Genomic DNA, 18,701 nt, shown 5'->3' with positions numbered 1-18,701 from the left:
AAAGAAAGAAAGAAAGAAAGAAAGAAAGAAAGAAAGAAAGAAAGAAACGTCTCCAAAGGCAAGTGAAACAAAAGCAAAAATGAACTTTTGGGACTTCATCAAGATAAAAAGACAGTGAAGGTAACAGTCAACAAAACTAAGAGGCAACCCACAGAATGGGAGAAGATATTTGCAAATGACATTACAGATAAAGGGCTGATATCCAAGATCTATAAGGAACTTCTCAAACTCAACACTCAAAAAACTAATAACCTAGTCCAAAAATGGGCAGAAGACAGGAACAGACACTTCTCCAAAGAAGACATACAAATGGCCAACAGACATGAAAAAATGCTCAACATCATTAGCCATCAGGGAAATTCAAATCAAACCACACTGAGATACCACCTTACACCAGTTAGAATGGCAAAAATTAACAAAACAGGAAACAAAAAATGTTGGCAAGGATGTGGAAAAAGGAGAACCCTCTTACACTGTTGGTCAGAATGGAAGCTGGTACAGCTACTCTGGTTCCTCAAGATGTTAAGAATAGAGCTACCCTACAATCCAGCAATTGCACTACTGCGTATTTACCCCAAAGATACAGATGCAGTGAAAAGAAGGGGCATGTGCACCCCAATGTTCATAGCAGCAATGTCCACAATAGCCAAACTGTGGAAGGAGCTGAGATGCCCTTCAACAGATGAATGGATAAAGAAGATGTGGTACATATATACAATGGAATATTATTCAGCCATCAGAAATGATGAACACCCACCATTTGCATCGACATGGATGGAACTGGAGGGGATTATGTTAAGTGAAGTAAGTCAAGCAGAGAAAGACAATTATCGTATGGTTTCACTCATATGTGGAACATAAGCAATAGTACAGAAGACCATAGGGGAAGGGAGGGAAATCCAAAGGGGGAGAAATCCGAGAGGGAGATGAACCATGAGAGACTATGGACCCCGAGAAACAATCTGGGGGTTTCAGAGGGAAGGAGGGTAGGGGGAATGGGTAACAGGGTGATGGGTACTGAGGAGGGCACGTGCTGTGTTGAGCACTGGGTGTTGTACTTAACTATACTTAATGTATCATTGAACACTACCACAAAAACTAATTATGTACTATACAGTGGCTAACTGAACATAATTTTAAAAAATGGTTAATAAGGTAGAAAAAAGAAATATAAATAAAAAGAGACTCTCCCATTAAAATAATTAATTTTTAAAAATATAAATGACATTAAACAATCAAAAGGATCAAAAGGAAAAACACAAAAGGAAATTACACAATTTCTAGAAAATATTGACAATGAAACATAGGCGCCTGGGTGGCTAAGTTGGTTGGGCGACTGCCTTTGGCTCAGGTCATGATCCTGGAGTCCCGGGACCAAGTACCGCATCGGGCTCCCTGCTCAGCAGGGAGTCTGCTTCTCCCTCTGACCCTCCCCCCTCTCATGCTCTCTCTATCTCATGCTCTCTCAAATAAGTAAATAAAATCTTTAAAAATGAAAAAAAGAAAATATTGACAATGAAACAGCTTTCTAAATATATGGAATATTGTTAAAGCAGTGCTCAGAGAAAAGAATGAAATACTTACATTAATAATAAAGAATGCATCTCAAAAAGATAGAAAAAGACCAACAAATAAACAAACAAAATAAACCATAAGAGAACAAAAGGAACAGGTTTAAAAGCCAAAAGATAATAAAATAGAAAAAATAAAAGGAACAGAAGTTATAAACTACCAGCCAACCTAAAATTGGATCTTTTCTTCACACAGGATAAATTCCAGCTGGGTTAGAGGTATAAATGTGAAATAATTATAACTACAAAAGTTCTAGAAGAAAAAAAAATGAATGTATCCCTTTAAAATTGATTGGAAAAAATTTTCTGATTATACGTTGAAATCCAAGAGCCATTGAAAATAGACAGTAAATTTTACTATATAAAACAAATACTATTATTAAATAAAAGCAAAAGCTAAATGATCAGTGACAAATTGGAGAAAAAAAATTGTAATTTTACCAAAAAGAGATTATATCCTCAACACATAAAGGATCCTAAAATTTAAGAAGAGAAAACAACCTGTTTAACAAATGGTATGGGGGGTATACAAGTTTTCTAGTTCGCATTTAAGGAGCTTAGAAGTTGCCACTCTATCCTAATAAGTTGAGGAGTCTGAAAAATTAACAACTTTTCTTGGATCTGTAGGTAAGATGAGGTCATAGGAAAAACCATTTCATTTCAACGCTGGAAAGATAAACAAAACAGGGGAAACAAAAATAGGGAGATAGGCAAGAACAGGGAGAAACAGCTTACTGGAGCAGAAACTCTTCAATGGAAACTGCTGTGGGCTCCAGTGCCAGAGTATGAACACCTGAGCTGAAATTGATGAATTGCTGGAGGCTCTGTGTAGACAACTCTGAGAGTTCAAAACTGCAGGGGGACCCAATAATAGTTGGACTCTAACACTGTTGTGAGATTTACCTTTAGGACTTGAATTGATTCCCACAGTAAATATCAGAGAAAAATCCCCTCTGGCTCCCTGCAGGGGGAGGGGAAAAGGAACCATTTTGAAATTTGCCAGGGCACCCTTAACAAGACCAGCCCTCAAGAGAACTACTTAACCAGAGCCTACCCTGACCTAGGGAAAGGTAATACCCAATTCTAACCACTCTATCTTTCCCATGAGAATAGGGAAATACAAAACTCCAGCCCACTCTGGCCATCCTCTCCCACCTAAAGGGGGAGAAGAAAACTGAGAAACACTTGTGAAGTTCACAATCCAGACTCAGGCTCACTGAAAGACTGAGATCTAATCATAGGACTATATTATCCATACTATTATACATTTACCCCACACACACACATTACCACCATATTATTAAGGTCTTTTTACAGAAGTTCCTTTTACCCTGTCATCATGTCTGCCTATCATGCAAACATTACAAGGTACACTAAAAGACAACATAATTTGAAAAGACAGAGCAAGTTTCAGAACCAGACACTGCAGGAATGTTGGAATTACCAGATCAAGAATTTAAAACAACTATGATTAATATGCCAAGCACTCTAATGGATAAAGCAGACCACAGGTAAGAACAGATGGGCAAAACAAGTAGAGAGATAGAAACCTAAGAAAGGAGCAAACAGAAATGCTAGACATAAAAAAAAAAAAATTGTAACAGAAATGAAGAATGCCTTTTGATAGGGTATTAAGTAGACTGGACATGATAGGGAAAAGAATGTCCAAGTTAGAAGCTATATCAATAGCATCCTCAAAAACTGAGAGAAAGAAAAAAAGGCAGGGAAAAAAAAAAAACAGACTATTCAAGCACTGTGGGCAACTACAAAAAGTATAACCTACACATAATAGGAAATGCCAGAGGAGAAGAAACAAAGAAACAGAAGAAATATTTGAAATAATAGTGACTGAGAATTTCACCAAATTAATGTCAGACACCAAACCACAGATCCAGGAAGATTAGAGAACACCAAGCAGTATGAAAAACAAAAATATATACTCAGTCATATCATTTTCAAACTACAAAAAATCAAAAATAAAGAAAAAATCCTGAGAGAAGCCAGAGAGGGGGAAAAGAACACCTTCCCTGTAGAAAAACAAAGATAAAAATTATATCTGACTTCTCCTCAGAAACCATGCAAGCAAGAATAAAGTAAAATATTTAAAGTGATGAGAGAGGGCGCTTGGGTGGCTCAGTCAGTTAAGCATCTCCCTTCGGCTCAGGTCATGATCCCAGGGTTCTGGAATCAAGCCACAAGTAGGGCTCCTTGCTTGGTGTGGAACCTGCTTCTCCCTCTCCCTCTGCCTGCCAGTCCCCCTGCTTGTGCTCACTCTCTCTCTCTCTCTCTGTCAAATAAACAAATTTAAAAATATGATAATAAAAATAAAAAATAAAGTGATGAGAGAAAGAAAACACCAATATAGGATTCTGTACCCCATGAAATTATCCTTCAAAAGTGAAGAAGAAATAAAGACTCTCTCAAACAAAAATTGAGGGAATTTGTTACAAGTAGAACTGCCATGCAAGAAATGTTAAATTCTTTAGAGAGGAGGAAAATAATATAAGTCAGAAACTTGGATCTTCAGAAATAAAGGAAGAGCATCAAGGAAGGAATAGTAAGAGTAAAATGAAAATATATTATTCTTATTCTTAATTGATCTGATAGCAATTTATTCAAAATAATAACAACAACAATGTATTTGATTATGTGTGTGTGTGTGTACATGTATCTATGCTTGTATATAAGGGAAATGAATGACAGCAATGATATAAGGCATGAGAGAAAGCAGTTAGAATTATTTTGCGATTGTAAGGTACTCACATTACCAGTGAAGTGATACAGGGTTTTTTGAAAATGGACTTAGACTAGCTGTAAATGTATACTGCAAAATCTAGGGCAACCACTAAAAAAAAGTATAACAGATATGCTAAGAAAGGAGAAAAAATATATAAAATGCTCAATTAAAAGATAGTAAAAGAGTGGAAAACAAAAATAGGAACAAGGAATAAGGGCAACAAATAAAAATAATTAAAATACGGTAGCTATTAACCCAACTAACCACTTTCAGTCTCAGTGGTCTAAATACACTAAGTAAAAATAAATAAATAAATAAACAGACAGACAAACACACCCATTAAAAGACGGAGATTGTTAGAATAGATCAAAAAACAAGACTCAACTATATGTTCTCTACAAGAAATCCACTTTAAATACAAAAATACATGTAGGTTAAAAGAAAATGGATGGAAAAAAAATATAGCATGCTAACTCTAATCAAAAGAAAGCAGGAGTAACTATATTAATTTCAGACAAAGCAGTCTTCAAAGCAAGGAAAGTTATCAAGGAGAATAAAGGGGCATTACATAATGATAAAGGAGTTGATTCTCCAGGAAAACATAACAATCCTCAACATGTATGCACCTAACAATAAAATGTCAAACTACATAAGGCAAAAACCAAAGGAACAGCAAGGAGAAATAGATAAATCCACTGTCATAGTTGGAGACTTCAACACTACTCTACCAGAAATGGACAAATCCAGCAGGCAAAAAATCTCTAACGACATAGTTGAACTCAATGACATCATGAATCAACTAGATATAATACATATCTATAGACTACTTAACAAACAACAGCAGATATACATTTTTTTTTCCAAACTCGCTTAGAACATTCACCAAGATAGACCACATTTTAACATGTAACCTTAAAACACACCTTAACAAATTGAAAAGATTATAAATCATACAATGTCTGCTTTCAGACTAAAATGGAATTAAACTAGAAATCAATAACAGAAAGATAACTGGAAAATGCCAAAATATATGAAGATTAAACAACATACTTCTAAATAATACATGGGTCAAAGAAGAAATCGCAAAAGAAATTTAAAACATTTTGAACTAAATGAAAATTAAAACAAAATCAAAATTTTTGATGGACAGCAAAAGTAATGCTTACAGAGAAATTTATACATTGAATGCATATATTAGAGATCTAAAATCAGTAATCTAAGTTCCCACTTTAGGAAATTAAATCCCAAGTAACCAGAAGAAAATAAAAAGATTTAGAGCAGAAACCAATAAAATTTAAAACAGGAAATCAACAAAGAAAATCAACAAACCCAAAAGTTGGTTCTTTAAAAAATCAATAAATTAATAAGCTTCTAGCTAGGCTAAGAAAAAAAGAGAGAGGATATAAATTAGAGAGTACATCAGAAATGAAAGAGGGGACATCACTACAGATCTTATGACAGATCTTATGACAGACAGACATTAAAATGACAGATAACAAAGGAACACTATGAACAACTCTATATCCACAAATTCAATAACCGAATTGAAATAGACCAATTCCTTGAAAGATACAATCTGTCAAAACTCATAAAGGAACAGAATATCTGAATATGTTACATTTAAAGAAATTTAATTAATAATTAATATCTTCCCAAAACAGAAAGCACCAGGCCCTAAATGATGATGATACCCTTTTATATACAACACTAAAGACATGATCCATGAGAGAAATAATTGATAATATGGGAATATTATTTAGTGCTAAGAAGAAATGACCTATCAAGTCATGAAAAGACAAGAAGGAACCTTAAATACATATTACTAAGAAAAAAAAGCCAATCTGCAAAAACTATCTACTGTATGATTCCAACTATATGACATCCTAGAAAAGGCAGATTATGGAGACAACAACAATAAAAAAAAATCACTGCTTGCCAGAGGTGAGAAAAGAAAGAGATAACTGGTCAAGCACAGAGGATTTTTAGGGCAGTGAAAATACTCTGTATAATGATGGATATATGTCATCATACATTTTTACAGATCTATAGAATATATAACACAAAAGGTGAACCCTAAGTAAATGATGGACTTTGGGGGATTATGATGTATCAATTTAGGTCCCTGCTTGGCAAAAAATTTACCATTCTGGTCAATGATGTTGATAATAGAAGAGGCAGGAGGTATGTGGGAAAATATCTCTACCTCCCTCTCAACTTTGTTGTAAATCTAAAACTGTTCTTTAAAAAAATAAGCTATTTTTAAATGCTAGGGAGGAGAAATACATATAGCTAATTCACTGGAAAAGAAATGAAAATATCTATTAAATATGTAAAAAGATCCTCAACCTCCCTTATGAGAGTAACCTAAACACAAGACTATTCACTGTAGCATTATTAGCTATAGCAAAAGCTAGGAACAACTTAAATGTCCATCAGCAAGACACTAGTTGAACAGACTACAGTACATCAACACAGTGACATGGTATGCAATATAAAAAGAAGGAAAAGCTCTATAACTGATAAGCAGCGATCTCCAGGCTATCTCACTAGTGAAAAAGCAACCTGTAGAACATCACTGAACTTCCAGAGCCAAAATCTGTTTTTGTTCCTACTGCTACAGAAAATATTGCCCCCAAGTTTAGTGGCTTTACAATAACAAATATCTCACAGTTTCTAAGTCAGGAATCTGGGCACAGCTTAGACTGTCTGGCTCACAGTCTCTCACGAGGCTGCAGTCAAGGTGTTGGCAGTCATCTCTAGGCTTGGCTGCAGGATCATCCACTTCCAAATTCACTCATGTTGTTGACAGGCCTTAGATCTTTGTTTGCTGTTGGCTTGTGACATCACTTCCATGACACATGGACTTCTTTCCATAAGGCTGCTCATAACATGGCGGCTGGATTTGCTCAGAGCTAATAAGCTCTCTTTTATGAAACAAGATGGTGTGTGTGTGTGTTTGTGTGTGTGTGTTTATGTGTGTAGATTTAGAAAATAATCATTTTGTAACCCCAAATAAGCTAATGGATTGAGTCAACAACTGCTAATAGATATTAAATCACTGGGAATTTTAAAATGGAAGGATCAGGCTGACAGCATGTGAAACCAATGATCAAACTTAGCTTCATTAAAGGCAAACAACCAGACATTATGTTCCTCATAATGTACTGGATATATTTTTTGCACAATAAAATAATATGAAATAAAATGAAATGAGTCAAGTCTCTAGATTTAACTACCAGTTTATATAAAATACATGGATGGAGCAGCAAGATAAAAGATAGAACAAAGCAATCAGCAAAATGCAGAACATGGAATTTTTTTAAAAGACAAAAGATTCATTTTTTCTCCCAAAAATTCATGGGCATGAAAAAAGGGGACTGTAATGAGGGATTCTAATAGAGTAAAATAATTTTAAGATAAAATAGCAAATGCAATGTGTCATCCTTATTAGAATCCTAATGTAAATATATTACTGCCAAATTTTTAAACATTCAGAGAAATTCAAACACTCACTATTTGAACTATTAATTCTGTTAAGTGAGATAATGGAGTGGTGCTTATATACATAAGGAATTATTCTCATCCATTAGAGATAGGTAAAATAACATGATGTCTGGAACTTGCTTTAACATAATCCAGGGGGGAAAAAGTATGGAGGACAGGAAAAATAAAACGTCTTTTTATTTAACCATTAAGTAATTCTTTTTTTCACCTATTTCTTTTGTAAAACTGCAAGTAAAAACATTTGAAATCTTCATATATCAGCCTTTCCTAATTTTTAATGACACAGAGTTTGAGACCTGACGAAAAACACTGCTTAGAAATATTGGGTCAAAGATGTCCATCGACAGATGAATGGATAAAGAAGATGTGGTATATATATACAATGGAATATTATGCAGCCATTAAAAGGAATGAGATCTTGCCATTTGCAACGACGTGGATGGTACTGGAGGGTGTCATGCTGAGCGAAATAAGTCAATCAGAGAAAGACATGTATCATATGACCTCACTGATATGAGGAATTCTTAATCTCAGGAAAGAAACTAAGGGTTGCTGGAGTGGGGGTGGGTGGGAGGGATGGGGTGGCTGTGTGATAGACATTGGGGAGGGTATGTGCTATTGGTGAGCGCTGTGAATTGTGCAAGACTGTTGCATCACAGATCTGTACCTCTGAAACAAATAATGCAATATATGTTAAGAAAAAAAAAAGAAGAAGATAGCAGGAGGGGAAGAATGAAGGGGGGGAAATCGGAGGGGAAGACGAACCATGAGAGACAATGAACTCTGAAAAACAAACTGAGGGTTCTAGAGGGGAGGGGGGTAGGAGGATGGGTTAGCCCGGTGATGGGTATTAAAGAGGGCACGTTCTGCATGGAGCACTCGGTGTTATGCACAAACAATGAATTATGGAACACTACATCAAAAACTAATGATGTAGTGTATGGTGATTAACATAACAATAAAAAATTAAAAAAAAAAAAAGAAAATGCTGCCATGGGTCCATTTTGATTTCCTAGATTTTCTGGTCAAATTAAGATTCAGTCTTCTACTTTAAAGAAAATAACTAATAAAGTAGACGCACAAGGATTTGTAAGCTTCTTTTCATGATGAATGTTGCCTAATGCTAAAAAAAAATAAAAAGGGATGAAAAAAATGTAATGTAGCAGCTTGAAAATGGAAATTTAGAGAAAAAGTTAAGATTTTCTAGCCTTCATCTAAAAACCAAAAGCAGCAAAGAAGTTTGCTGTTTTTTTTCTATTCAATTTGCAGAAGTCTATCTATCTTGTGAGACATCATGAAGAGAAATTATCTCTTAGAAACAGGAGATTGGAATATAAAGTTAACTGCTAGTAGAATCTTAAAACAAGTCACTCGCCTTCTTTAAACATCAACTTCCTTCATAAAACTTATATAACACCAGTTCTTATATTATGTTTAAGAAAAATAATAATCAACTTTGGCTTAAAAATGCAGGCTGACATGATGGGTAAGCTTAAGGATTATTATATAGTAAACCATTTTATTTTGCTTTGCAGGATGATTTTCCTATTTGGGGGGATACTTTAAAATTTCAGTTAAAAAGAGATTTCTATTATAATTTTACTTTTACCATTGGAAACAGCTAAAGAAAAGCAGTCAGTTTTGGAATTTGCAGTAGTGAACTTGCTTTCTGGATTTGTAGGACATTGTAAGTTTGAGATCTTAAAATATAAATTGGACAGCACAGGAAATGTAGGTGATTATTTTGTCTATATAATATAGATGTTGTTTAGTATTTCAAAAATAATTTGGAATGATGACTTTGATTTATTTACTAAATTTGGATTGGCCTTCATCTATTAGATTCTTTTCTTTTCTTTATTTATTTTAATGATTTTATTTATTTATTTGTTAGAGAGAGAGAGAGAACACACAAGCAGGGGGAGCTGCAGGCAGAGGGAGAAGCAGACTCCCCACTGAGCAAGGAGCCCGATGTGGGACTTGATCCCAGGACCCTGAGATCATGACTTGAGCTGAAGGCACTCACTTATCCAACTAAACCACCCAGGTGTCCCTAGATAACTTTATAATTTTTCCACTTATTCAACAAATATTAAGAACTTATTGTTTAACAATATTTTAAGGAGTTCAATTCTATATTCACTTACTCCTGTTTATGTCCATATTTTTTCATATAAAACATAATCATCTGATGACTTCCATGTATATGTTTGATCATTTTTTACCTAAAAAAAATAGCAATTTCACATGGTTAAAAATCTCTATATATGTATATACATTCACAACTGTTACAAAATGGGTATAGAGAAAAAAAAAAAAAGACCAAAAGGGAACCATTAAAGGATTTTATTTCTCAGACATGATCCATCCTTAAGCATAATCCAGAGCTTAAAAACAAGAACTTGTTGAGTTAACATAACTATAAATGTTGAATATATCTGAGGTGATAGGAGACATATCAAATTTACTGTAAATCCCTCCATCTTATTTTCTCCAAAAGGTTCAGTGTCCAAAGGTTTTTATTAGAGCAGCTATCAAGTAGCAAAATAGCCTAATTCACCCCACTCCTTTTTAGGATACCTTCTGACATATCCAAACAAGGGGAGCGGTAGAGGAAAGAGAGGCCAGGAATCAACCACCATTTGAGACTTAGCCTACAAACAATTCAGAATAGACACAGCAGTTGCCCTTCTGAAAGGGAAATATATTCCCATTTGTCTTTCCATATGATTTATCATAATTACAAAGTACCCCAGGAATAGTTAGGCTGTTTATTTATTTTCAATGTGGAAAGTAATGTTATTAAGTAAATCCATGAAGTCCTATACCTTACTTGTTACCTTAACAAAGGGCTACATATTTTCCACATACACAGCTAGTCACATAAATTGCTTAATTTCCCCTTTATTACATTAACGGCATGTAGGATTAAACATTAAGCCCTTTGGCTGTTAACAATATGCTTAACAAAAACAGTATTCTTCAAGTAAAAAGAGAGGTTATTTCAGGACTTCTGAAAGGCTTGTGCTACTTAGAAATGAAAGCCTACCTATTAAAGTACCACATAGTTATTAAATGATTTAACACATTTTGACTTATGCTTTCCAATATAGGTGCAAAATACAAGCTAACTGACTTGACAGTAGAGCATTTTGATAAGATGTAATGTTCAGAAAAAATGAGTGGCGTGGAGAAACCTTAATTTTCTTTAATTAGGAAAACAGGTTGGGACATCTGATTTCTTGATGGAACTATGATAATATGCATAACACTTTCCTGAATTCTTCAGAGTATAAATTTCTATTCCTCTGTAGAAAAGCCTTCTCCTTGTATCTATAGGAGTTGGTCTCACCCTGTTATCTGCTCCATCTTACCATCAGGCAATCTGTAGACACAGAAAACCTTTGAAGTATATTTCTTAAAGTATGATTTTAAGCAGATAGAGTAATGCCATTGGGTGAATGGCATCTCTTTTTGTTCGTTATACCTCCAGGGCCTAGAACAGTGCCTGACACATGCAGTTGTTGAATGAATGAATAATTTCCGGATAGGAAGGCATTTCAGCGAATAGTCCAGGTAGGCTTTCATATTTTTTTGCTGAGTCTCCATCAAAGTCTTTGCTAGAGCGAGACAAAGAGGTGCCCACTCATTTTTTTTTTCAATGATCTCTCTCTCTTTCTCTCTCATACACACACATGACAAATAGATAGACTTCTGCAAATTGAATAGAAAAAAACAGCAAACTTCTTTGCTGCTTTTGGTTTTTAGATGAAGGCTAGAAAATCTTAACTTTTTCTCCAAATTTCCATTTTCAAGCTGCTACGTTACATTTTTTTCATCCCTTTTTATTTTTTTTTTAGCATTAGGCAATATTCATCATGAAAAGAAGCTTAGAAATCCTTGTGCATCTACTTTATTAGTTATTTTCTTTGAAGGAGAAGTTGTACGGATGAGTAATTTGTAAACATTTCTAAAAGCACTTAAAAAAAAAAACAGATGAATTTTAAGGAAAGATCTTGAGGCCACTTATTTCATCTACTGTTCCAATAAAACTCTTTTGTGTGAGAGGAAAAGTGGCCATTGCACATAACTTACCTCTCCCACTCAGTAAGAAGTCCAGTTGAATATCCTATTGATTCCACTGAACTACCTACCGCACAGATATTTAATGAAGTTGGTAGTTTGAGAGGACAAGTCACAGGATGTGTGCCACTAGACCAAATACCTCCAGTGTAACATTGTTGTCAGCTCTGCCTCTATCATGAGATGATCTATTTCAATAGCATGTGAGAAACAATTGATCTTGCAGGTAATAGATAACTCCAAAGTAATAGCGTCCAAGAAAAGCAGAACAGAAATCACTTGAGCACCATTTTCTAGTGCCTTGGATGGAAAATGAGCTTTCGTGTGAGCCTAAACCTAAAACGGATGCATTTTTGTTTTCCAGAATATTTATATAATCTGCTATATTTTTTAAATCTGTGTATGTTGATCAAAGATAGAAAAAGCAATGGATTTTATTATATATAAACTGTGGCCATGCTAATAGTGTACTTGAGATTGATGGGCCGATTCTCCAAATCCTAGCTGTAATTTTCCACCACACTTGACCAGTTAAATACACATATTGTAAAGAGTTTTGGCAACAGTTTTCCCTTCATTGTTGGTGGTTTTTTAAACACTGACAGAAATAGGGAGGAAATCCTCAAAAGAATGAAATCATTAGAGTAAGTTCTATTTGTATATTTTTAGACAATCAGAACAATCCTTTGAAGGCAGTTTGTGGTAATAATTTTATGCACATTTCCTATATTGCCTATGCCTGGAATCTGCCCTGATCTGGCTTCCTGGCTGGCTGCCCTCCTGTAAACACTGTAGAAATGAAATGCTGCCACAAGGAATTGTCTTCGAGACTGGCCACTCTACTAAAGCACATGCCACAGTGGCAGTCTGAGTTAGGAAAACAAACCACCTCATCAGATTCAAGAAATTCCTGCTAAATGAAACGTGAGCCTTTTTTCCTTTAGTGGTGGTGATGAGGATTACTGTATATTGAGCACCCACTGAGCACCTACTGGTGTAAGTAAGCACAAAGGTAGGCACTGAATGCACTTAGCCTCTTCCTTGTAATAGCACTACAGGAATTGTGTTATTCTCCCAAATTTCTGGGTGAAATAAACGAAGGCCAATAGAGATGAAGACTCTTGTCCAATGTTTCATGGTAAGAGGCATCTCCCCTGCCCAAAACCTAACTACAAGGGCTAAAATTCTAACTCATCCAGCAATCAGCCAGCTGACAGGTTCCTAAAGTCGGCAGCAGCAGTCAGCTGAGTCCTGAGCAAAATAAAGCATGATAGAATAGTGCTTTCCATGGAGAATGAGTGATTTATATTGTCATCTCTCTTTTAAGCCTGTTAACATGCCTCCCAAGAAGTTGCCTGGGTCTGAACAAAAACTACAGAAAGAATAATAACAAAAGTGTGAAATGTGTTGACATGAAAACCAGAAAGAAGAACATTTAAATCTATTTTGAAAAATAACTTTCAATTCATCCAAATAAATTGCATCTATCTTTATGAATGTGACTTCTGCTGTCCAATTAAAGGAACAGAAAAAAAAGAATATAAAAGACAACTTGAAATAAACTGTCACATGACCCTCAGTGCATGTAATAAAATCCTTGCTTTCAATATAGAATTATGTAATTTTAATCAATGCAAAATTAGCTTCTACCAAACACCACTAGATGAATGATGAACAACAATATTTTTAAATATCACTTAGAAAAGTTCCAAATTATTAGGAGAGCAGTGATAGTTTAAATAACTGCTTTATTAAATCTAGTTATTTATTATTCATTCCACAAACAACACTAGCACCTACGGATAAAGTAGTGGGCATATAAGCATAAAACATGGTCTCCACCTTTATGGAGCTAACTGACCCAGAGATAGCTTAGTTTTATTATTCTAACATTTGCACACAGAGTGTACATTAAGTTCCATCTATGCATGAAGAGCTCTGTTTTACCCTTAGAATGAGATGGGGATGTATACACAGTGTCTACTTCAAATAATGGGTATTAAGGTTATAAGGCAGGAAAGCAAATTGTAGTGGTTCAAGAAGAGATAATGGAGGCGGTGCAGGGGGTAGGTGAGCAGGCCTGCAGGAGACTGTCTACTCTTCATCTCAAGTTACTATTACAATTGAGAATGGACAGCAAAACTGTATTTCAGAAGAGGTTTGCAGGTGAAGTAAGTAGACCTAGGTTCTAGTCGCAGGGCCTGTTCTAACATACAAGAGGCTGAGCTCCTTATGTCTCAGCCTCTTCATCTGCCAAGTAAGAGAATTTGCACTAGGTGATCTGTATGTTCTCTTCAACTAACTTAAACAACATGAAACTTTCTTTTCCATTTTATTCTAAGGAGAGTTTATAAATGTAAATACATTTTACTTCTATGATCAGCAACTCAACCTTCCTAAGTGGAAAAGATTTAGTATTCCATATATACCATTATCATCTTCCTAAGCACCTTTTAAACACTTGTTTGCCAGTGGTGATGAGCTATGTAGTGGTCAGAGTGTATCTTGGGAGTTTATTCTTAAGGAAAACAGTGTGGAGGTGCCTCAAAAATTTAAAAATAGAGCTACCCTATGACCCAGCAATTTCACTACTGGGTATTTACCCCAAAGACACAGATGTAGTGAAAAGAAGGGCCATTTGCACCCCAATGTTCATAGCAGCAATGTCCGTGATAGCCAAACTGTGGAAAGAGCCGAGATGCCCTTCAACAGATGAATGGATAAAGAAGATGTGGTCCATATATACAATGGAATATTACTCAGCCATCAGAAAGGATGAATACCCAACTTTTACATGCACACAGATGGGACTGGAGGAGATTATGCTAAGTGAAATAAGTCAAGCAGAGAAAGTCAATTATCATATGGTTTCACTTATTTGTGGAACATAAGGAATAGCATGGAGAACATTAGGAGAAGGAAGGGAAAATGAAGGGGGAGAAATCGGAGGGAGAGATGAACCATGAGAGACTATGGACTCTGAGAAACAAACTGAGGGTTTTAGAGGGGAGGGGGTGGGGGGGTGGGTTAGCCTGGTGATGGGTATTAAGAAGGGCACATACTGCATGGAGCACTGGGTGTTATACGAAAACAATGGATTGTGGATCACTACATCACTACAATGATGTATTGTATGGTGACTAACATAACATAATAAAATAAAATTTTAAAAAATGATAAATAACAAGTATGTAATATCAATCTATATTATATTGAAACCTGTATGTGAAAAGTAAAGATTCAATCGGCTATTTTAGCAATACTGTGCTTTCCAGAAAGGACCTGCCTTGTACTGTGTGACATGGATAGTCACCTGCGTCCTGTGAGTTGAAGACTCTCTATTTCTAAATTATCTCTGTCATTGTATATGAAATTCTACCATTCCTGGTTTATGTCTTTGGATTAAGACATTATCTCTGGGATTTCTCATCCAAGATGCAAATACCCCTCAGAGAGTTCTCTGTAATAAGCCATAAACTGAGAAGAGATTAAGAAGAGAAAATGTAAGGCATGCATACTTCGATGACTGGGAGGGAAAGAAACTAAATGGGAAGCAGGCTGCCTTGCAGGAGCTCTTCATAGAGAGAATGCTGGTTCATCAGAGGCCAAGTGAAAGCTCTTTGCAGTAGTATGCCAGAAGGAAGATTTGGCTGTGTCAGGACAAGAAACACTGAACAAGGTGGGAGGATGCAGAAGACAGACTGTGTCTACTTTCTAATTTTTCCAAGGGTTAGTCCTAGATGCCATATGTTTGTTATCTAGTCAGTAAAATTTGGGGTGATTGAACTCTTCATCTTTAATCCTAAAACATTTTAATTGTTTAGATATGTTCATGGACATGTCAAGAGTGGTTGAAATTAAATGAGATATTGCACATGAAATGACTTGTATCAACTCTAAAGTATGAAACAGATGTTACTGTTTTTATTTGATAGAGAAAGCAAGGGCAAGGGGCTTTAGAGGATAAAGGGTAAGGAAAGTAGCTATATAAATACACAGAACTGTATCTGGCAGCATAAGCTAATTTAGCCCAAAAAGCAATTCTGCCTTCTTTTAACTATAACATCAATCCCTCACTTCTGAACAGAAATGTAGGTGGGTCTTGTAGAGAAAACTTTCCCTGCCTGAACATAGCAAGGCAATAGCATAGCACAATGGGCTCCTGTCAGGAAGAGAAACAGGTTACCCATTGCCTGCCTGAGAGAAACTCTCTTCTATATCAGGTAGAAAAAAAGGGATATGGACTACATTCCAAATATCAGCTAGAATTAATTAAATTACTCAGACTCCATTTGTGAAATGATCTGTGAAGGACAGTAATTGTGAGCTCACTTTGAGCTTCCCATTAATGAATAGGCTGTATCATGCTTACCTAGCTGCAGTATCTGCAATAATTAGGGAATGATTACAAAGCATTATAATTTCTAAACGTTGACCACAGGATTGATTTTGACAGTAGTTAAGGACCAACTCTACTCTCAAATATTTACAATGGTCATATCAACTCTTTTGAAACCTCTGGATCACAAAAGCAAAATAAACAGAAAATAGTTCCAACCTCAAATAGAGAAGAGATGAATTCTAATTCCTATATGGAAATCTTAATAGTTTTCTTCCACAACTTGTGATAATCCAAACTGATGTTCATGAAGCTTGATTCCCTAACAAATCCAAGTATCAAATCATATTATTCCAGATTCAGTTTCCATTTCCTGAAACACTTCTCCATCCTCAATTCTATTTGCTCCTTCTTTTTAATTTCTTTTTCATAATGAAATAGAAGGAAACCATTGTTGCCCTGATTTCAGATCATAACCAGAATGTTCTACTCAGGAATCCCCATCCAATCAACACTATCCACCTGAGGGTGCTTTTAGCATAGAAAATACACTGGAGGCAGAAGTACCTACCGCTAGAAGCAGTTAAGCTGTGACAAGAGACACACAGAACACTGAGGTTTATTGCAGAGAAGTCCAAGCTCAAGGACCAGGCTCCCTAAAATTTCTGGCTCCAATTATTAGCCTAAGTCCCCAGAAGACAGTTGGCAGCCATCGAGGCTTTATGGAGGTTGTATAACCGAAGTGACACAAGCCTGGCAAAGAGTGGCCTGTGATGGTTCAATCACATAGAATCTAGGCCAACTCTAGCCATGCTCTGCAAACCATAGTAATATAAAGTCAGCTTTCAAAGTAAGCTTTCAATAAAATAAGAGAGGGAGGATCCTTATATGTAGATTCATGATAATTAGCCATACGGGGAAATATGTTTAATGCAGTCATCTGTATCTGAAATCAAACAACATCCCATCTGTACAGTTGACTCACATAGACAGTCTCTCTTTTCTCTCTTTTGCCCTTCTCCATGTCAACAGTCTTACCTGATATAAAACCACACACTCATTACCAACATCAGAAAGGAGAGGTGCTAGAGCAGATGGTTCCCCTTGCAGACCCAAGGTCTCCCTACACACACTGAAATATCTAGATCTAAGACTGGAATTCTTCAACAGACTTTCTAAAAATCCTTGCATTTTAAAGCTGGAAAAGACCTTAAATATTAATCAAACTTTACATTTTACAGATGAAGTGGCTAAAACCCACCACAATGGCAAGTGACCCAGAGAGAATGTACGTCACATAACTCCAGCTAGGAGATTTTCCTACATATTTGAACTACAAGTTCAATTGAACTACATAATTTAGCACTAAATGACATTATCTTAATTTTCTATTATTTCATCAATATTTCTGAAAGCAGTGGCAATGTCTTATTCTACCTTTCTCTTTGTATTCCACTCAAGAAAAATTCCTATTAATGAATAGAAGCTAATTCATTCCAAAATGTTGATTAGCCTACCCTGCTATAGGCAAGGTTATAGGTTCAATAACTGGAAGGACCAACTACTTCCATTTTGTAAAAGTATTCACGATGAGATCTGGGATCATAGCAGACCCTTATGAATATTAGATAAATCTTGATTAAATCAGTGAGGAACAAAACTGTCTCTCTAAGATGATTCTTGTTTCACCAAAGTTCTCACCTAGAACATGGCAAATTAAGCCATGATTCAAGATAGGGTTCTGTTCTTTCTAGTTGCTAAATCCCTTGGTCTAATATTACCTAATCTCACTGAAGCCCTACCATATTGATTTCTCTACAACTACTGTGTCACAACTACTCTGGTAAGGGAGGTAGCAAGAAAAGCTTTTAAATTCATTCAGTAGTAACAACATTTTTTATTCTCATGCACACCATATTGGTTCACACCTCCGTGCCTTTGCATGCCACCAACAGCCAGGAGGATACCAAGGCCTGGTTAGTTTTACCCAACCTCCAAGACTCAACTTGAGTCCAGGAAAATTCCCTGAGCTCTCACTACACATTCAAGAAATAATCTGTCTGCATGTCTTTTATTTCCACCAGCCAGGGCTGTAAAAATGCAGGAACTGGGTCTTTTTTGTTATTCCCCATAGTATCTACCCAATTCCTGGGTAGGAATGCAGTAATTGAACAAAAAAGATATAAGAGAACCAAGAGAGGCAAGATCAGGAGTCCAATTTTTTTTTCAGATATATTAATCAAGAGATTACAGTCCAGAGGACAGGGTGGCACCATAGGTTTAGGCAAGAAAAGGGTATAGCTCAATTAGTTCAGTATATGGAAGAAGGGTAAGCTAGTCTCTCTGGCCAGAATTTGGCAATGATCAATGAATGTAGGTTTTAAGCAAAAGGGAGCAGTTACTCAGGTTAGGAGCCCTAGCAACAAAATGTCAAAGACCTAGGCAGGATTCTGGAAAATAAGTATCA

The sequence above is a fragment of the Mirounga leonina genome, unplaced genomic scaffold (genome assembly GCF_011800145.1).
Source record: "Mirounga leonina isolate KUSES-001 unplaced genomic scaffold, KU_Mleo_1.0 Mir_154, whole genome shotgun sequence".
Lineage (NCBI taxonomy): Eukaryota > Metazoa > Chordata > Mammalia > Carnivora > Phocidae > Mirounga > Mirounga leonina.
The sequence above is the reverse complement of the archived record's forward strand: the minus strand, read 5'-3'. Positions refer to the sequence as shown.